General features: G+C 46.2%; 6 non-coding genes and 1 pseudogene across 6 annotated transcripts; all 7 read left to right on the top strand.

Moving 5' to 3' along the window:
• Nucleotides 1-4,725: 4,725 nt before the first annotated feature.
• LOC120975152 (small nucleolar RNA Z112) lies at nucleotides 4,726-4,835 on the top strand (annotated as a pseudogene).
• Nucleotides 4,836-4,871: 36 nt separating this feature from the next.
• Nucleotides 4,872-5,018, top strand: LOC120975175 (small nucleolar RNA snoR2/U65). The gene has a single exon (XR_005771002.1). It is a non-coding gene; the product is annotated as a small nucleolar RNA snoR2/U65 (small nucleolar RNA).
• Nucleotides 5,019-5,051: 33 nt separating this feature from the next.
• On the top strand, nucleotides 5,052-5,137 carry LOC120975075 (small nucleolar RNA Z196/R39/R59 family). The gene has a single exon (XR_005770917.1). It is a non-coding gene; the product is annotated as a small nucleolar RNA Z196/R39/R59 family (small nucleolar RNA).
• A 72-nt stretch (nucleotides 5,138-5,209) lies between these two features.
• On the top strand, nucleotides 5,210-5,355 carry LOC120975154 (small nucleolar RNA F1/F2/snoR5a). Its single transcript, XR_005770985.1, has one exon. It is a non-coding gene; the product is annotated as a small nucleolar RNA F1/F2/snoR5a (small nucleolar RNA).
• Nucleotides 5,356-5,385: 30 nt separating this feature from the next.
• Nucleotides 5,386-5,472, top strand: LOC120975186 (small nucleolar RNA SNOR75). The gene has a single exon (XR_005771013.1). It is a non-coding gene; the product is annotated as a small nucleolar RNA SNOR75 (small nucleolar RNA).
• A 72-nt stretch (nucleotides 5,473-5,544) lies between these two features.
• On the top strand, nucleotides 5,545-5,631 carry LOC120975185 (small nucleolar RNA SNOR75). Its single transcript, XR_005771012.1, has one exon. It is a non-coding gene; the product is annotated as a small nucleolar RNA SNOR75 (small nucleolar RNA).
• A 62-nt stretch (nucleotides 5,632-5,693) lies between these two features.
• LOC120975078 (small nucleolar RNA Z105) lies at nucleotides 5,694-5,760 on the top strand. The gene has a single exon (XR_005770920.1). It is a non-coding gene; the product is annotated as a small nucleolar RNA Z105 (small nucleolar RNA).
• The last annotated feature ends 9,056 nt before the right edge of the window (nucleotides 5,761-14,816 follow it).

The following is a 14,816-nucleotide window of genomic DNA, read 5'->3' as shown; positions in this document are numbered from 1 at the left end:
TGTCTCGGTCATGTCTACATAGTTCTCGAACCCGTAGGGTTCGCACGCTTAACATTCGATGACGATTTATATTATGAGTTATGTGATTTGATGACCGAAGTTTGTTCGGAGTCCCGGATGAGATCACGGACATGGCGAGGAGTCTCGAAATGGTCGAGAGGTAAAGATTCATACATTGGAATGTTACATTCAGACACCGGAATGGTTTTGGGTTGTTTCGGATAAGTTCCGAAGTACCGGGGGTTACCGGAACCCTCCCGGGAGGTTAATGGGCCACCGTGGGCCTTAGTGGAGAAGAGAGAGGGCCCGCCAGGAGGTGGCGCCCCCCCTTGCCAATCCGAATTGGACAAGGGGTAGGGGCAGTGCCCCCCTTTCCTTCTCCTACTCCTCCTCTCTTTCCCCCTTTGCTACTCCGGAAAAGGAAAAAGGAGAGGGGAATCCTACTAGGACTAGGGAGTCCTAGTACGACTCCCCACACTTGGCGCGCCCCTAGGGGGCCGGCCTCTGATGACCCACAAATATAGGGGATCAATTGTAGCTCTTTTCGATAAATAAGAGTGTCGAACCCAACGAGGAGCAGAAGGAAATGACAAGTAGTTTTCAGTAAGGTAATGTCTGCAAGTGCTGAAATTGTAAGTAGCGAGTAGTTTGATAGTAAGGTAATTTGTAACGAGCAAGTAACAATAATTGTAACAAGTATGTAGCAAGGTAGCCCAAACCTTTTGAGGCAAAGGGCAAGCCAAAACGGTCTCTTATAATAATCAAAGTGTTCTTGAGGGTACACGGGAATTTCATCTAGTCACTTTCATCATGTTGGTTTAATTCGTGTTCGCTACTTTGATATTTTGATATGTGGGTGGACCGGTGCTTAGGTGTTGTTCTTACTTGAACAAACCTCCTACTTATGATTAACCCTTCCGCAAGCATCCGCAACTACGAGAAAAGTATTAAGAATAAATTCCAATCATAGCATTAAACTCTAGGATCCAATCGGTCCCTTACGAAATAGTGCATAAACTGGGTTTAAGTTTCTGTCACTCTCGCAACCCACCATCTATTTACAACTCCACAATGCATTCCCTTAGGCCCAAATATGGTGAAGTGTCATGTAGTCGACGTTCACATGACACCACTAAGGGAATCACAACATACATACTATCAAAATATCGAACACATATCAAGTTCGCACGATTACTTGCAACATGATTTCTCCCGTGACCTCAAGAACAAAAGTAACTACTCACAAATAATAAGCATGCTCATGATCAGAGGGGTAATAATATGCATAATGGATCTGGACATATAATCTTCCACCAAATAAACCATATAGTATTCAACTACAAGGTGTAATCAACACTACTAGTCACCCCTTAGCACCAATCTATAGTTCCGGTAACAAGATTGAATACAAGAGATGAACTAGGGTTTGAGATGAGATGGTGCTGGTGAAGATGTTGATGGATATTGCCCTCCCCAAGATGGGAGAGTTGTTGGTGATGATGATGACGATGATTTCCCCCTCCGGGAGGGAAGTTCCCCCCGCAGAATCGCTCCGCCGGAGGGCAAAAGTACTCCTGCCCAAGTTCCGCCTCGAGACGGCGGCGCTTCGTCCCGAAAGCCTTCTCCTTATTTTTTCTAGGTCAAAATGACTTATATACCAGAAGATGGGCAACGGAGGTGGCCGAGGAGGCCACAACCCACCAGGGCGCGCCAGGGGGCCTGGCGCACCCAAGTGGGTTGTGCCCACCTAGTGCCCCCCTCTGGCGTTTATTGGCTTCAATATTTCTTAAATATTTCATAAAAAATCCTCGAGGAGTTTCAACTCATTTGGAGTTGTGTAGAATAGGTAGCTTGACGTAGCTTTTTCAGGTCCAGATTTCCAGCTGCCAAAATTCTCACTCTTTGGTGTGTACCTTGCTATGAGAGAAAAGGTATTAGAATTATTCCAAAAAGCATTATTATGGATGAAAACATTGTAAATAACAGTAAGAAAACATGATGCAAAATGGACGTATCAGCCTCCTCTCCTCCACCTTTATATACGGAGGCGGGGAGCACCCCAAAGAGAGACCAAGTCTTCTCTTAGCCGTGTGCGGTGCCCCCCTCCACAGTTACACACCTCGGTTATATCGTCGTAGTGCTTAGGCGAAGGCCTGCGCCGGTAACTTCATCATCACCATCGCCACGCCGTTGTGCTGACGGAACTCTCCCTCGTTCTCAACTGGATCAATAGCTCGAGGGACGTCATCGTGCTGAACGTGTGCTGAACACGGAGGTGCCGTACGTTCGGTGCTTGGATCGGTTGGATCACGAAGACGTTCGACTACATCAACCGCGTTACTAAACGCTTCCGCTTTCGGTCTACGAGGGTACGTGGACACACTCTCCCTGCTCGTTGCTATGCATCTTCTAGATAGATATTGCGTGATCGTAGGTAAATATTTTGAAATACTGCGTTCCCCAACACTCCCCGGTGAAGCACAACTGTGTTTTTTTCGTGAAGTATGTTTTTCCATGAAGCACATTTATGCTTCCCACAAATGTGTTTTTTGAAAAGTGAAGAACACATTTGTGCTTCCTAAAAAGTGAAAAGCACAAATGTTGGTTCGAACAAAAAATGAGAAGCATAGCCGTTCTTCCGTTTTTTTAATTTTGTTTGTTTTTTCTTCTGTTTTTTTGGAAAAAACCGTCCAAACCTATTGATATGGGATTTTATTTTTGAAGACCTCAATGCAAGAAACGGAATGGTGGAAACAGTTTGTGATTTGAACGGAACATTCAAGAAATAAAACATTTAGAAAAACAAAAAAAACATGAAACTCGCAAATTACGACACGTGTTGTACAACCAATGCACCACTTTAACAAGGGAAGAACGAGAGTCGGAAATCCATTTTGGCTCTAGGGAGCACATGCTCCTGCGTGCAAAAAAATGGATTAGAAAAAATAGATGTGTTCATTGCCACACTTAAATGGTACATGCAAAGCTTTTTAGGGAAAAAACTTAAGCATTTTGACCTGTGCACCAAAAAAAAAACAGGTCAAACGCCAAATTTACTCCCAGATGTTACACTTATTTTCTTTCACCAACGAAGCACTGCTATCCCATATGGCATGACAATTGTCAAGCACACTTATCAGTGATCTCGCAAGCATTCTTTTTCTTTTTTAGGGATAATATCTCGCAAGCATTCTGAATGCTTCACAGACACGCAGGCTTGTGTGGGCCTGATCACGTAGTGTGGTTTTAGGCCCTTGTGCGAGGGCGTAAATTGCAGTGATCCAAGCCCGCAGCCCGCAGGGCAGCGTATCGTTTTCTGCAACAAGCGAAGCACAGGGGCAATTATGCCAATTCACGATGGCTAGGGCAGCCCTCCCTCGTCGCCACCCCTATATATAACAGCACCTGGATCTTCGAAACCCTCATTCTATCCTCCGCCGCCAGTTGAGTTCTCATTCTTTTGCGTTCCGTTTCCTCTCTTTGCTGATTAGTTGATTGCTTATTTCTTCGCGATTTCTCTTCTCCACGGAGCATCTAGATCGTGGCATTAGACGATGATGATTTTTTCAACTTACCATCAAACTCTGAATCGATACTGTGTCGATTACACCAAGTTTTCCTGAGTCTAATGCGATCTCCTCTGTTCGTTCTGTTGTCTTTGTTTTGATTTGTTTTTAGATAGATTCGATTTACACCCTTTGAAGGCAATAAATTAGAGTCTCTGGTGCGCTTCTTAATAGCGTAATTCAGCGCTGTACGTTGCCGAGATGAATCTTTGGGCTAAGATTCTGGCACAGACCATTATTCGAGATGGTTTGTGCATTCAACTTGTCCGTACATAACTTCGATGTTGTCGATAAATGTTTCCGTCTATATTTTGGTGATTTGGTCGCTCATATGTCTTCCTGTTCTAACTTTGAGGCAACTTGTTCATTGGCTATGGATGTGTTTCTGGTATCTTTAGCTCTCATCACATAAATCAAAAAACATTAACAGGATAAATTACTTGCATAAGATGTTTACAGATGCCAATTAAAATTCCATGTTAGTCAACAATTCCAGCGCAGTGACTTCAGATTAATTACAAGGAGCGATAGCGCAAAATTCCCTTCGGTACCAGTGTTTTCACCGTTCGACCCCATCCCTGTAGCTTATTAATGACTTCCACTTACATATGGTGGATCCATCGCACAAAACAGGGCGGTGTGCTAGATTTCTGTTGGGCAAGGCTATCCCTATTGCAGAAAAAAATCTGTTGGAGCGATCTATTTGAATGTTTGTGCGATGTTTTTTTGCAAGATCAGCTTCTTGTTTGGATGTCGTAACTCACCATTCCAGCCAATCGGCAAATCATCCTGCCATCTTGCTAGATTGAAAACCCAGTCGGCTTTCAACTCACCTGGATCTGACTATGATTTTCCGGGCCCTTTCCGTCGGCATATGAAGAGATTTTTTATTCTTGTTGTGGAAGAAGCAAGTCACGCTGTCTCAAAGTTTTTTTAATGTTTTGAGGTATGTGATCTCGTGGAGTTGACTACACCCCTGGGACGATTTCAAGACGACACTGCATATCCCACTGTCAATTGGAAAGGCAAAACTGCACAACACTGTTGGATTAGCATCGTCCTAGAATTGTAAGGGCAATTCTCGTTTGAAGTAATTTCGTTTCTCGGTCTGATTTCCTCCTCTGTACATCTTGTCTCGGTGAAGAGCTCAGCCAGGATGCTGCTGTAAGTGTCTGTCCCTGTATCATAACCTATGTGGTTTGCTCTGGGATGGAAATGCCCATTTGCACCTGCTTGATTCAGCTGTGCGTGATTTAAACGGGTCTCCGACGTACTTTTTGTAATGTTTTCGAATTTATTTTCTTGGGCCCGATGCCACGTCTCCTGTAGCCACAAGCCTTGACCGGAGATGCTACATTGTGCCAACAGTGAGTTTTTGGACATCTCACATTTGATAGGAACCTGTGGCTGTGATTCAGTCGGTACACAGAGCCGTTTTTTGCGATTACACTTCTTGGTTGGCATACTTAATCTTGTTCGATTGGTTGCAATTGGTGACGTAATCGTTTAATTATGCTGGGTTCCTCTGTGATTATCTCAACCACAATCACCATCTTTCGACTGAGATTGCACTTTCTTCTCTGATGTAGTTTTGGAAAATCCCCATTTTTCTTTGATCTGTGTTTTGATTTGTACGGTAGGACGGATGCCATGAGGTATCTGATGCTTGGTCTCATTCAATGGCCTTGTTTCTCGTTAGATTGGCAGAGAGTGAGAAGGAAACGGGTTTTTGCGACACTGGCTGCTCCCATACCAGGAGCTTCCTGTTACTATACCCCCGTTTACATTCACTTAGTTTTTAAAATTGCTTGTTGTTTGTTCTCGGTGATGATCAACACTGATTAGATGTCCGATACAATCCATTCCTTAAACCATGGGGACAATACGAGGCATTTGTCTGAGAGAACACCCTTCTTTATCCCCTTTTCTGTCATCAAGCTGCTTTTTTTATTCCCCTGTATGTCTCTGTGGAGCGTACTCTCTGTGATGATGAAAACAGATGAGGAGTCTGATGTAATCCATTCTATTAAACCGTGTGGACAATTGAGGCATTTGTCTGAGGGAACACTAGCTTAGTCAAATCCTTTGCTTGGGTTTCTCTTCAGTTATTTTGTTGAGATTGTGTTGCTAGCATCATGAGGAATACAATTGTTGTCCTATCTATTTGATGATAAAATCCTCCTACTCATTCTGAATGTCGAGTTGAAGCAAATTTTGTTTTCTGAAGAAACTCATCTTACAATGGTTCTCTCTTTGTTTCACCTTGTGCCGGAGATTTCCTGCAGACAATGTTTGATGTGAGATAATTTTTGACTAATGAACTAAAATGTGAAGTAAAATTTGCAGCTACTGAATCCACCAGAACGTTCGGCTATTATGTAACGGAAATAAACAAGGAAAATGAAACCAAAACGCAGTTCTGTCTACCTTTGCGCATTGAATGCAACGGAATAAAAGAAAAACTCCACAGATCAAGTTTCTCCGCTGGGCATCTGCGTCACTTATAGCCGGAGAAGGCCCAATGGACGCGTCAGTTAGGGGCTTAGCCCAACTGATTTTATTTTTATTAGCAGCATGGATTATATAAACAGATCTAAGGCTACCTTTTGGAGTTGGAACCCTAAACCCTAGCTGCTTCTTACTGCCGCCGCCGCCTCCTCCACGCGATCATGGCGCCACTGTGCGCCAAACCTCTCATCACTACAACCTATGGCCTCGGCCGAGGCCTGATAGGACCCTAGCTCCTATCAATCCGCCAAACCTCCCGCCATCATATCTCTTATCCCTACAACCAACGGTCGAGGCCTGGTAGGACCCTAGCTCCTATCAATTTGCTAAACCTCTCGCCATCATACCTCTCATCCCTATATAACTTACGGTCGAGGCCTGGTAGGATCATAGCTCCTATCAATTTGGTATTAGGTAGCTTTGGTTCAATCATGTCTATGTCGCAACCCACCTAGTCCCTCCCGTTGCCGACCACCTCGTCGCCCTTGGCGACCACCACGGCCATCGCCCCGCTCCTGCTCGCACCGGGCTCCTTCGTTGCGCCCACCCCCGCAGTCCTCACATCGGAGGAGGTGTCCGGGGCGCTGCGGGATCTCACCCAGGCGGTTTAGGGGATCTGGCTGTTCCTGGCCGGGTTCTACGGGCTGCACCCGGCTGTGCCGCCGTGGCAGCCGCAGGACTCGGCCCGCACCCGGCTGTGCCGCCGTGGCAGCCGCCGCCCCTGGCGGCCTCTGCCGCATCCGTCGGGCCACTGCAGCTTCCACTGCCACCACTCGCCAGCTCCGGGCCGGCCCTTACCGCGCCGGCGGGAGTCTCGATCCACCAAGTCTGGTTGGCCGGGTCGTCGTAGCCGGTCTACCCGATGGCTTCGAGGCCGCCGCATGTCCAGTTGCCGCCAGCGCCACCCCTGTAGTACGGCGGGCCCTCCAGCCCCACGTCGTCTGCATCGAGCTCGCCTCCCCGTCGGGCGTCGTCGTCCGCCGCGGTTTATCCGACCACCAGCTGCTACTAAGCTGCCACCGGGCCACCGTGTGCCCTCCCTGTGAGCTCTTCTCCCATCCCCCTATTTTCGTCCTCGATCCATCGCCGTAGTGTTGTTGTTGCTCACGAACCCCTGTAGCCGTGCCCGGACTACCGCTCCCCGCGCCCTGCTACTCCTGGTCGAGCCCCGTGCTCGCCCCACCACGGCCCCGCGCGTGCCCAGCCGTGCGTCGCCGTGGCCCCGCCGTCCCATGCCGCGCGAGCTCCGACCGAGCTTGCGGTCGGCCCGACCGCCCGCGTGCGCGTAGCTCATCCCGATGTTGTCGGCTTGGTGCTGCTTCTCGCACCGCTGCACGCCGCCGCCGCCCCCTCCTGCCGCCGCCGCCTGCTCTCCTTGCCGTGGCTGCCCGCGCATGCCCCGCGCTGCTCTGCTTGTGGATGCTGCTGCACCTCGCACGCCTGCAGCGCCTGAGACACGCCACTGCCCAACGCTGCTCTGTTGAACCTACTATTATTACTAGCTACTGTAGCTGCTACTAGTTAGCTTTTCAATTTCTACATTGGCTAACCCCCTAGGCAGCCCCAAATCAGTGGTTAGACAACTACTAACAGAAGTAAAAATAATATGAGTAGGTAGTACACGTGACAAGGCTCAAATGTTTCCATTGGACCAAATCCGTTAGATTCATGGATTAAATCCTATGAAAATCACAAATTGCTACGTTCTGTTAACAGAAAAACAGAAAATGGAAAGGCTGCAGTAGCACTTTTCAAACAAAGATGTGAACAAGCAAATGGATGCTAACATAGCTGCACTTGATACTGTCATGTAGATCACAGAAAATTGATCAAGATTGATATAAGACACCACTCCATAGGATGTAGCCTTTGGAAAACAGCTAAATGATGTTCAAAACCGAGGGATTCTCGGACTTAGCTAAATTTCAGTAAATTCAGAAAATGTTTAAATCTTTGAAAATTAATAGAAAATGAACCGTAACTCACATGAAAATGTTTTATACATGAAAGTTGCTCAGAACGGCGAGACGAATCCGAATACGCGGTCCATTCATCCGTCACACGTCCCTAGCATAGCGAACATGCAACCTCCCCCCTCCGGTTCGTTTGTCCGAAAATGCCTAACTCCGGGAAAACTTTCCCGGATGTTTCCCCCTTAGCCGGTAGCGTGTAGTGCCGCGTTAGAACACCCCTAGCACCGTTTCTTGTCATGTCATGCATCTGTGTGCTTTGTATTTACTGTTTCTCCCCCCTCTTCTCTCCGGTAGACCCCGAGACCGTTGCTGATGCCACTGTGATCGACTACGTCACCGACGACCCTTCTTCCCTTTCAGCGGAGCTTCCAGGCAAGCCCCCCCTTTGATCATCCCGATACCGCTGATTCCATTCTCTGATGCTTGCATTAGATTTTGCTACTGTTATTGATTGCTCTTATTCTGATGCATAGCTTGCTTTTGTAACCTGCTTATTGTTACCTACCTGCTTATCCTAAACTGCTTAGTATAGGTTGGTTAGTGATCCATCAGTGACCCCCACCTTGTCCTTGTTACCCCCGCTTCATCATCGATGACTCGATCAACGTGATTGACGACCAGAGCCCGACACCTCACATCACATCACGCCCCTTTTGTTGCTCGACTCTGCAGAGCTACTATTGAGTGCCGAGGGTGATACCTCATAACGCACCCCTGATGATAATTCTGTAGTGTAGCTATTCGGTCGTGGTCATCAAGGGTGATTCCTCCTTGACCACTCTCGATATGGTTTTGTCGTGCAACCCCTCAAGTGTGAACCTCGAGGGTGGTTCCTCTTACGTTCACCTTGATGATTACATTGAGTGGAATTCACCAAGAGTGATTCCTGGGGTTTTCCCCTTGATGTTTGGATACATGGTTACCTTGACTTTACTTGAGACCATTGTTGAAGTTGGGTCGGCCCTGAGGGGTACCCGCGAGTTGATGTGAAAGTCGGGCGGGCCCGTAGAGCACCCGCGAGTTTTCTACGTGGCATGGCCGGGCATTCTGGGCCCTTGCCGTAAGTCCATGAGACGGGGCGACGGGGTCACATTATCGTGTGTCTTTGCTCGTCTCCGCGAGCCCCCAATGCACTAACAGGTTTGGGTATTTGTTCTGAGTTGGCCTTTGGCCTTTACGCACTAACCACCACGCGGGACTAGTTATGGGCCTCGGTGTCATGGTATCAGCCGAAGCTTTGTCGGGCGTCCAGTTCAGCATTGCGGCACGACACCATCCTGTAGTGGTGGAGCCTGGTCCGCCCTGCTCGCAACGACCCGGAGTGCAACGGGCGATGGGCCCAAGACCCCGGAGTGCTTAGGATGTAGACCTGCGAGGACCTCTCTGCTGAGCCTAGTTAGGGCCGCGACATGTTGATCTTCCGAGGCCGGGCATGACCCAGGAAAGTGTGTCCGGCCAGAGTGATCGAGCGTGTTGGGTAACGTGGTGCACCCCTGCAGGGAAGTTATCTATTCGAATACCGTGTCCACGGTAATGGATGTTCAGACTTGTATCCTAATTTATTACAACTAGAACTGGTTACTTGAGACATGTGATGGATATGTTGGCTCCGGGATTGCTTTCTTGCAGGGAGTCGAGGGAGGATCTCTGGGCGTTAATGCTACAACATGCTTGTTAATTAAACTGCTATTCTTTACTCTTCTACATGCTGCAAGATGCTTGGAGCTGCTAGCCTTCGATAGGCTAGGCCTTCCCCTCTATTCTGGCATTCTGCAATTCAGTCCACAGATACAACCTTTCCATTTGATACCAATGCATACTTGGTATAGATCTGATACTTGCGAGTACTTTGGATGAGTACTCACGGTTGCTTTGCTACCCCTTTCCCCCCTTCTTCCTTCTTTCCGGTTATTGCAACCAGTTGGTGGATCCCTGGAGCCATATGCCACCGCCGATGTCTACTACTACCCGATGGTGCCTGCTACTACTTGGAGACCGCAGACGACCAGGAGTATTTAGGAGGTCCCAGGCAGGAGGCCTTGCCTCTTCGATCGTTGTTGCTTTTGTGTTTGCCTTCTTAAGGCAATCTTGTTTAACTTATGTCTGTACTCAGATATTGCTGCTTCCGTTGACGCTTGTGTCTCGAGCTTTTATATTCAAGCTCTCAAGGCCCCTGGCTTGTAATATAAAGCTTGTATTATTTTAATTGTGTCTAGAGTTGTATTGTGATATCTTCCTGTGAGTCCCTGATCTTGATCGTACACGTTTGCGTGTATGATTAGTGTACGATTGAATTGGGGGCGTCACGGAAACGAAGTAATGCAATAAGAACGATGACATGACGTAGACAAGATCTATCTATGTAGAGATAGACCCCATCGTTTTATCCTTAGTAGCAACGATACGTACGTGTTGGTTCCCCTTCTGTCACTGGGATCAAGCACCGTAAGATCGAACCCACTATAAAGCACCTCTTCCCATTGCAAGATAAATAGATCAAGTCAAAACCCAAATATCGGAGAAGAAATACGAGGCTATAAGAAATCATGTATATAAGTGATCAAAGAAACTCAAATAACTTTCATGGATATAAAAAGATAGATCTGATCATAAACTCAAAGTTCATCCGATCCCAACAAACACACCGCAAGAAGAGTTACATTATATGGATCTCCAAGAGACCATTGTATTGAGAATCAAACGAGAGAGAGGAAGCCATCTAGCTACTAACTACGGACCTGAAGGTCTACAAAGAACTACTCACACATCATCGGAGAGGCACCAATAGAAGTGGTGAACCCCTCCATGATGGTGTCTAGATTGGATCTGGTGGTTCTGGACTCTGCGGCGGCTAGAATTGATTTTCGTCGACTCCCCTAGGGTTTCTGGAATATTGGGGTACTTATAGAGCAAAGAGGCGGTCCTGGGGGCACCAGAGGTGGGCACAACCCACCAGGGCGCGCCTGGGCCTCCTGGCGCGCCCTGGTGGGTTGTGCTCCCCTCGAAGCACCCCCTAGGCGCTTCCTTGGCCCATTGGGTGTCTTCTGGTCCATAAAAAATCTCTGTAAAGTTTCGTTGCATTTGGACTCCGTTTGGTATTGATTTCCTGCGATGTAAAAACATGCAGAAAACAGCAACTGGCACTTGGCACTATGTCAATAGGTTAGTACCAAAAAATGATATAAAATGACTATAAAATGATTATAAAACATCCAAGCTTGATAATATAACAACATGGAACAAACAAAAATTATAGATACGTTGGAGACGTATCAATCATCTCCGTGAAGTTTCATGTCATTCCGAGAACTTTTATTTCTACACAAAAATAACACCATGGCAATTCTGCTGAAAATAGTGTTAGTCCAGGTTAGTTCCATTCAAATCATGCAAGTTAGAGTCCAAAACAAGGGCAAAAGAGTTTGGAAAAGTAGATACGATGGAGACGTATCAACTCCCCCAAGCTTAACCCATTTCTTGTCCTCAAGCAATTCAGTTGACAAACTGAAAGTGATAAAGAAAAACATTTACAAACTCTGTTTGATCTTGTTGTTGCAAATATGTAAAGCCAACATTCAAGTTTTCAGCAAAGACTATGAACTAACGATATTCACAATAACATTTAGGTCACACATTTACTCACATCAATGGCATAATCAACTAGCAAGCAATAATAATAAATCTCGAATGACAACACTTTTTCAAAACAATCATGATATGATATAACAAGATGGTATCTCGCTAGCCCTTTCTGAGACCGCAAAACATAAATGAAGAGCACCCCTGAAGATCAAGGACTGACTAGACATTGTAATTCATGGTAAAAGAGATCCAGTCATACTCAATATAAATTAATAACAATGCATACAAATGACAGCGATGCTCTCTAACTGGTGCTTTTTTTATAAGAGGATGATGACTCAGCAATAAAAGTAAATAGATAAGCCCTTCGCAGAGGGAAGTAGGGATTTGCAGAGGTGCCAGAGCTCGAGTTATGAAATAGAGGTAAATAATATTTTGAGCGGCATGCTTTCATTGTCAACACAACAACCAAGAGATCTCGGTATCTTCCATGCTACATACATTATAGGCGGTTCCCAAACAGAATGGTAAAGTTTATACTCCCCCACCACCAACAAGCACACTCCACGGCTGGTCCGAAACAACGGGTACCGTCCAACTAACAACAGTCCCGGGGGAGTTTTGTTTGCAATTATTTTGATTGATTTGAGCATGGGACTGGGCATCCCAGTTACCGGCCATTTTCTCGTGAATGACGAGTGGAGTCCACTCATCGTGAGAATAACCCACCTAGCATGGAAGATATTGACAACCCTAGTTGGTACATGAGCGATTCGAGCATACAAAATAGATTATCATTTGAAGGTTTAGAGTTTGGCACTTGCAAATGTACTTGGAACGGCAGGTAAATACCGCATATAGGAAGGTATGATGGAGTCATATGGAACAAATTTGAGGTTTATGGAAGTGGATGCACAAGCAGTATTCCTGCTTAGTACAAGTGAAGGCTAGAAAGAGACTGGGAAGCGACCAACTAGAGAGCGACAACAGTCATAAACATGCACTGAGATTAACCAACATTGAATGCAAGCATGAGTAGGATATAAATCACCATGAACATAAATATCGTGGAGGCTATGTTGATTTTGTTTCAACTACATACGTGAACATATGCCAAGTCAAGCCACTCGAATCATTCAAAGGAGGATACCATCCTATCATACTACATCACAACCATTTTAATTTCCATGTTGGCACGCAAGGTAAACCATTATAAACTCCTAGCTAATTAAGCATGACATGAGTAACTATAATCTCTAATTGTCACTGCAAACATGTTTCATTCATAATAGGCTGAATCAGGAACAATGAACTAATCATATTTACAAAAACAAGATAGGCCGAGTTCGTACCAGCTTTTCCTCATCTCAATCATTTCATATATATCGTCATTATAGCCTTTCACTTGCACAACCGAACGGTGTGGATAATAATAATAGCGCATGTGCATTGGACTAAGATGGAATCTCCAAACATTTATTCGAAGGAGAAGACAAGGTAATATGGGCTCTTTGTTAGATCAACAATAATGCATATGAGAGCCACTCAACATTTTCATCGCGGTCTTCTCCCGACCCCCAAAGAAAAGAAAAGAATTTCAAACAAACACACTGAAATATTTTTGGAGTTTTTGTTTTTCTGAAGAAGGTAAAACAAGAACGAGAAAAACTATTTACATGGGAAAGCTCCCAACAAGCAAGAGAAGAACGAGATATCTTTTTGGGTTTTCTATTAATATTACAACTAAGCATGCAAAGAAAGTAAACTAACTACAACTAATTTTTTTGGTTTTTTCTTAAGGTTTTTCAAGCACACAAAAAGAAAGCGGGGAAAAGAAATAAACTAACATGGATAATATAATGAAAAAGTATGAACACCGACAAGTGAAGTGAATGTGTGAACATGAATGTAATGTCGGTGAGAAATACTGATACGTCCATTTTGCATCATGTTTTCTTACTGTCGGGGATATACCCCGTGGTATGACCCGGCCGGAGATATGACCCGACTAGGACTCGGTGTTTGATTGGTGACCCGACAGATTGTAAGCCGACAGTTACAAGCCAGAATGTAAGCCGGCAGATTATAAGCCAGATTGTAAGCCAGATTGTAAGCCGGCAGACAATTATGACCCAGTAAGTACTTAGCCATGAAAATGAGTCGCCTGGAGTTAAGAAGCCCATGGTGAGAAGCCCGTAATGAGAAGCCCATGGTGAGACGTCAGAATAGGTTAAGTCCTGATCCGAGTTGGACTCTACATGTAACCCGTCCCTTCAACTTATATAAGGAGGGGCAGGGCACCCCAAGAGGGGGAAGAAATAATCTCTAAGGATAGACACAACTAGGAGAGCCGGTGCATCGGCGACTCCCTCGTGATGATAATGAGACCTAGCCAGAAACAACATGTAGGGTTGTTACCGGATGATGTTTCCCGAGGCCCGAAGCTGTCTAAACCCTTGTCTTGTGTTGCGTCTCTTGATTCCGATCAATCCCTCTCAAGCTATCACATAGATGCGTTGGCCTCACGACTAAGTCCTCACACTAGGACATCTGCCGTGACCATTCCACGACAGTTGGCGCCCACCGTGGGGCCTGCGCACGGTGGTGTTGAGTTCTTGGAGGGATCTCTCCCAGGGATCGAGAAGTATGCAATTTTACACATGAGCTGGTTTGGAAGGGTGTGCATCAACTTCAAGTCCATCAGTCCAGATTTAAGATCTGTGAAGTTTGAGGTTCAAGAAAAATTGGAGTTGCGTCTTTGCGCCACTGACATTTTGCGGTGTTTCGCCGGCGGGTCAAATCTTGGTCTGTAACTTGCCTGAAGCCCGTGTGGTTAGAGTCGTCGTCTCGTTCAAACATTGGTTCGCCGAGTCTGATGGGGGCGGGTCATCAACACACGCAAGGTCAAGTCCCGATCAAGACAAGAGCATTGGTTCATTGCATCCAAAGATCTCCAGAGGATATTTCGGGAGTGATGGAAGGAAAAGGACGAGGGGGAAAAGTCAAACCAACGATGACTCCGAAGAGGATTTGGTCATGAGTGCACGACGTCTCTGAGCCGTTTTTAACTTCGCGCTGGCCGAACCTGTTCCGCTCCGCCTCCGCTTCGTTGCGCTGAGCTGCCGCCGTCCGAAGGCCCTTGCTGGCTTACCGCGTTGTCTGGCCACTACTGCTTGTTCACGGCCTC

Source organism: Aegilops tauschii, chromosome 2 (genome assembly GCF_002575655.3).
Source record: "Aegilops tauschii subsp. strangulata cultivar AL8/78 chromosome 2, Aet v6.0, whole genome shotgun sequence".
Classification (NCBI taxonomy): domain Eukaryota; kingdom Viridiplantae; phylum Streptophyta; class Magnoliopsida; order Poales; family Poaceae; genus Aegilops; species Aegilops tauschii.
Note: the sequence above shows the minus strand (reverse complement) of the source record. Positions and strands in the feature narration are given on the sequence as shown.